Source organism: Capra hircus, chromosome 8 (genome assembly GCF_001704415.2).
Source record: "Capra hircus breed San Clemente chromosome 8, ASM170441v1, whole genome shotgun sequence".
In the NCBI taxonomy this organism is placed as follows: Eukaryota; Metazoa; Chordata; class Mammalia; order Artiodactyla; family Bovidae; genus Capra; species Capra hircus.
This window is the reverse complement of record NC_030815.1, coordinates 61,248,594-61,254,593: the sequence shown is the minus strand read 5'-3', so window position 1 is coordinate 61,254,593 and position 6,000 is coordinate 61,248,594. Positions and strand designations below refer to the sequence as shown.

Genomic DNA, 6,000 nt, shown 5'->3' with positions numbered 1-6,000 from the left:
ATTTGATAGAGTGTTTTGTATATGTCTTTTAGGTCTAGTTGGTTAATTGTGTTAAGTCCTCTATTTCCTTACTTTTCTTCTGTCTTGTTGTTCTAACCATTATTGAGAATGCAATATTGAAACCTCCAACTATTATTATAGAATTCTCTATTTCTCACTTCAATTCTGTTTTTGCTTGAAAATCCCCAGAAGTCACTTCGGGTGGTGATGACTAGCGGAGTTTGAAACAATAGTGGATAAGGTGGATAATAGACGTCTACCTCTTCATCTGTACCTCTAAGATCAAAAGCAGCAATCAGTGAACCCTAATATTTGGAGGATGGGGTCCTTTTTGCCCATCCTGGCTCTATACGCTGGTGCAGGTTTCTGCAGGAACCTGTGCACAGGTGCCTGCCATACTACTGAGAGGCAGGGGATCAGTAGCTCCTACTGAACAAAGAGCTGACTTGGCCAAAATCAACTGCAATTTGCTATCCAAGCCTCCTCCTCAAAGTCACAGACTTTCAGTAGACTTCAGAGCTCCAAAATAGTTACAACAAACAGATTCTGCCAGTATAGTTATTAGCTGGGTGGAAAGACAGATTCTTGGTGCTTTCTACTCTCCCATCTTCCCAGAATCTCCATCTCCCATCTTTTTTAAAAAATACATAATAAAGAATTATGAAATACACTTGTAACTGTGGGAATACCAGACCACCTTACCTGTCCCCTGAGAAACCTGTATGCAGGTCAAGAAGCAACTGTTAGAACCAGACATGGAACAACCAACTGGTTCAAAATTGGGAAAGGAGTATGTCAAGGCTGTATATTGTCATCCTGTTTATTTAACTTATATGTAAACTATATCACATGAAATGCTTGACTGGATGAATCACAAGCTGGAATCAAGATTGCTGGGAGAAATACCAACAACCTCAGATATGCTGATGATACACCACTCTAATGGCAGAAAGCAAAGAGGAACTGAAAAACCTCTTGATGAGGGTGAAAGGGGAGAGTGAGAAAGCTGGCTTAAAGCTCAGCATTCAAAGAACTAAGATCATGACATCCAGTACCATCACTTCATGGCAAACAGATGGGGAAAAACTGGAAACAGTGGCATACCTTATTTTTTGGGCTCAAAAATCACTGTGGAGAGTGACTGCAGCCACAAAATTAAAAGATACTTGCTCCTTGGAAGAAAAGCTACAACAAACCTAGATAGCTTACTAAAAAGCAGAGACATCACTTTGCTGACCACGGTCCGGATAGTCAAAACTATGGTTTTTCCACTAATTATGTACAGATGTGAAAGTTAGACCATAAAGGCCGAGTGCCAAAGAATTAATGTTTTCGAACTGTGGTGCTGGAGAAGACTTCTAAAAGTCCCTTGGATAGCAAAGAGATTAAAAGTCCCTTGGATAGCAAAGAGATCAAACCGGTCAGTCCTAAAGGAAACCAACCCTGACTATTTATTGGAAGGACTGATGCTGAAGCTCCAATCCTTTGGCCACCTGATTCGAAGAGCTGACTCATTGGAAAAGACCCTGATGCTGGGAAAGATTGAGGGCAGGAGAAGGGGGGACAGCAGGGGAGACAGAGAAGGGGGAGACAGTGGCTGGATGGCATCATCGACTCAATGGATATGAGTTTGAGGAAACTCCCGGAGATAGTGAAGGAAGCCTGGTGTGCTGCAGTCCATGGGGTTTCCATGAGTTGGACAGACTAAGTGGCTAAACAACAACAGTGGCTGCCTTGTTAATTTCCCCCAGATTTTTCTTGGCTATTCTTGTAGCATTAGCGTCTCTTATGAATTTAGAATCAATGTCTAGCTTCCAAAAGTATCTTAATTATATTTTTTCTTAGGAAATTTATAGCTTAATTCAGGAATAATTTTGTCAATGAGTTGAAAACTCAATCTAAAATTCCTGGTTTTCATACGTACTATTAAAATAATAAAGCTCACTAAAAAATTAAATTGATACAGATGTATGTAAAGGCAAAAAATTAATAAGGCCTTCTTAAAATATTTCCTTATCACCTTCCCAACTTCCTTTCATTCCTTTTCATTACCTTGAGGTAATTTTTATGAACAGTTTGATGGTATCCGTTCATACTCAGCCATATATTTACCAGCTTTTATGTGTACATCCACACACAGGTTTTTACTGGTTTTGTTTTGTATGTTTATGAGATCATTAGTGATAAAGGAGTCAGAATACATATACAGTGTATATCCATGTATTGTAATCTTCTGTAGATGCACGTTCACATTTTCGTCTGCCACTAATAAAGCTGTGCTCAACAATCTCGTACATACTTTTCCACATTGTTTATTTAAGGAGAATTTCTAGAAAGGAATTGCCAGCTAGAAGGGAATAAACATATAATTTAAAATTTGAAGATACCAAGTTATCTTCAGGAAGTAGCAATGATATTCCCAACTGCAATATAGGATGGGACTTTTTTCTCACACTCCTCTGAGAACTGAACATACAAATCTTTTAAATCTTTTGCCAGTCTATAAGTCTGAAACAACATCTAGCTCATAGTATGTCTCTAAGGGTCACACATGTAAACGACTGGCTTATTGTCAGCATCCCCCCCTCCTTCTTTTCCCCCTGAAGCTGCCCAATCTGGCAGTAAAATACATGCAAGGGCTATAAAATGTCAGAGAATCTTAACGAATACAATTTACCATCAGACTTCATTTGAGGCCTCAAAGGAAAAAAAAAGAAAGAAAACCAAAAGCTACATTAACAACGCATATGGTCTGAAGGGATGGATCAGATGTAATGATAACTGGATGTTGAGTGCTTAAGTGGGATGTTCCCTCTTAATAATACACCCATGCCTCCCACCCCACCCCCTAAAAAGAACGGCCTTCCCCAGCCTGCCTTTGTCTCGGGAGCCATGTACCGCTCCTGAAGAGGTAAAGCTTCTTTCTGCCCCAGGGCCCCGCGCCGTCGGAAGCGCCCAGGCCGGTGTCCGTCTGGGCCCGGGCTCTCCATCAAGCCACCCAGAGCTAGCTCTTTTCTGACAAAATCCCACCAGAGTCCGCAACCGTTTCACGTTGGCTTGGTTCTGGAGACTGCAGGATTATTTGACCTGCACAGTAAAGAATCTGCAATGCGGGAGACCCGGGTTCGATCCCTGGGTCGGGAAGACCCCCTGGAGAAGAAAATGGCAACCCACTCCAGCATTCTTGCTTGGAGAATCTCATAGACAGAGGAGCCTGGCGGGCTACAGTCCATGGGGTCGCAGAGTCCGACACGACTGAGCGACACACACAACACACGGAATGCGGCGCTAAGTGCCAGACTACCTAGGCGCCAGCGCTTCGCGACGTCGCCACCGGGATTGCCTGTGGGACAGTGTCGGACTGAACTGCGGTCAGATGGATCCATCCCATTTTCAGTTCAACGTCTTTAGCCTGGATTTTGGCTTAGTTCAACCTAAACATCTTCTTGGAACTTTATTTTACTCCAAAATCTACGAGGTGGGATCTCAACCTCGGACCCGGTGACTGTGAGCCCCGCAAAGGGAATTCGTAGTCGAGGGAGCCCGGGATCACTAAAGAGGGAGCCGGGCCCCGTGAGGATGGAGGAATCCTTCGGGTCCAGGCAGCGGTGGGACCAACTACCTTGCGGGCTCTGATCACACCTGGCTCAGATACCAGGCAGTAGTGGTTGTGATTGGTGGGATTCGGCGGAAAACCTGCTGGCCTCCACAACAACGGTTCTCGATTGGCTTCAGCACACAGTCGCTTTTCTGTAGTCCAAACCTAGAGCTGCTTGGTGATAAATACCGCCTTAAAAGGCGTTTGATAACAGTTTTACGTGTTGTAAGGCAAACGGTTATTGGTCGCAGGGCTCACGGATTCGGTCGGTAGTAAACACAGCGAGGCTCCTGGGACCCTGGATTGGTCAGCGTTCCGGGAACAGAGTAAATTCCTCCGGATTCCGAGCATCGACTGGCTGCACTTCTGCCGCTGCCCCGCCCTCTCGCCTTCTGATTGGTTGCAGCTCGGGCTGGGAGAGGAGGAGGAAAGCCGCGGAGTAAGTGAGTCGTGTTGCGTCACTTCCGTTTGCTGTGGGCAGCAGCCGCGGTATTCTCAGAGTGCGGTGGCGAACTGGCTGAAGGAGCTGAGGGACTAGAGGCGGGGTGGGCGGAAAAGGGAGGAATCCCATCACGGAGCCGCCAGCCTGGACGTTTCCACCTCCTCCGACACTGTCGGGTGGGATCGGAGAAGGGTCACCGCCTCCTCCTTCGAGAAGGGGGGCGGAGCCCGGCTCAGGTGAGGCGACCCTGTCAACGCGAGCTATGGTGGCGCGCGCGGGCGCGCTCACGTGGAGACGGTTGAGCTCTAGGGGTGCTGGGTGGGCGGCGCGAGCGGGGTCTCGTCCTGGCGTCCAGACGCGCGCAGACGCGTACTGGTTTCCCTCCACACCCCACCCCCGCCTACCCTGTCTGTCTTTCTGAGGGAGTATTGTTAACCCTCGGAACGGAGGGGCCAGGCTAGTGGGTGGCGTGTTCTGCGCAGGCGTCCCCCGTGTCCCGACGCCAGGCTGTCTGTCCGCAGGGTGGGGCGGGGGTTCTTGCCCACTTGCATCTGCCGGCGGGCGACGTTGGTTACGGGGCTCGGGTGGGAACGGCTTGCGACCAACAGCCTGGCGAGGTGAATAGAAGATCTGCGGGATGGGGTCGGGTGGCTCCCTTGCCCCCATCCTGGGTCTCTTTGAGCGACGAGATTTCATTTCATCAGAGCAAGGCCAAGGCGGTCTGGAATCGGGAACCGGAGGCTGACCCTGCACGGATGGAGTTAGTGTTTTGGAATGCCCCAACTTATCAGAGGACTAAAGTGTTTATAGGCATTTATTGGACGGCCTCTGCTTCCAGGCTTCGTGCTAGGAGCTGTGGGGAATGCAGTGGGAAGAACAGCCTTGCCACCTCCTCCCCTCGTTTGGAGGACATAAAGATTTATACTACTTAGATATTAACATTAGGCAGTAAATTAAAGGGGGTGTCGAGGGTTAGGTTTTTTCCTTCTAAAGAAAGTCCTTTGTCGTTAAGTCAGTCTGCCTTCTAGCATCGTGGAAGGTACTGTGGAAGCTAATTTCTGAATAGGACCCAAATTCTAAATAATTTGGAGGAAAAAAAGGCGCAGCAAAGTCTTGAATACTAAATAGTATGCCTGGGTTCTGGTTAATTTTAATGAATGGAAGTAAGAAACTCTTCACCTTCAAGAATTGAAGCAAAAATATTTCCAAAATATGTTCATATACCTTTCAGTTGTAGTAGGTTGACGATATTACGTACATTGGGATCTTTCTTTAGAGGCTGAAGAGAATGCTGTGCCTTAGGCATCACTAATGATTTGTTATCCTTGTACTGGCTGTTGTGATTTAAATTAATTTAAAGAAGGTGGGTTAGATGTCTCATTGTTTTCTGAAGAAACTACATTCTGTTTTTGTGGTTTCCGTGGTGAGTGTGGTAAGCTAAAAGATTCGCAGAGAGAGAAAGACCAGGTGGAGAGAGGAGAGAGAGGATTTTAGAAAAAAGTCCCTAAACCAAGGGAAGGCCTCCTCCTACTGCTTTAGTCTGGTCTGGAAATCCCAGGAAATTTGGGAAGACTGGCTTTGCCACCACTGTTGGCTTGGTGACCTGCCAGGTAAGACTTAACTGGTTGAGGGCTTGTTCTGGGCTCTTGTGTTTTGCTAAATAAAACGAGCCAGGACTTTTAAAGTCCTGAAATCAACATGTTTTCTTGCTTTCTCTTTTCTTTCCTAAAATTTTCCTAAAACATGGTTAGCAAGGGATACTGGCAGGCTGTATCCTGGCTATTTGAAGTATCTAGCAAAATTCTGAAAGTGATCAGATTTGGAAGAAAAGCATTTTAGAGAGGGGTGTTTTGCTAAACTTAGGGGGTCAGTGCTCTCAAAAGAGGCTTTGTCTCAAGACTATCACGAGAAGTTGAAGTCATTAAAAAAATACTTGGGTACAGAATGCATGTAAATGTTT

At 46.2% G+C, this 6,000-nt stretch overlaps 1 protein-coding gene across 2 annotated transcripts in view; it reads left to right on the top strand.

Annotated features, from left to right (window-relative positions):
* Window positions 4,005-6,000, top strand: part of ZBTB5 (zinc finger and BTB domain containing 5) — a 31,820-nt gene continuing 29,824 nt past the window's right edge. For both annotated transcript variants that reach the window (XR_001295995.2, XM_005683876.3), the window contains exon 1: window positions 4,005-4,276. The gene's annotated coding sequence lies outside the window, so the exon portion shown is untranslated. The remainder of the gene's footprint in view (window positions 4,277-6,000) is intronic.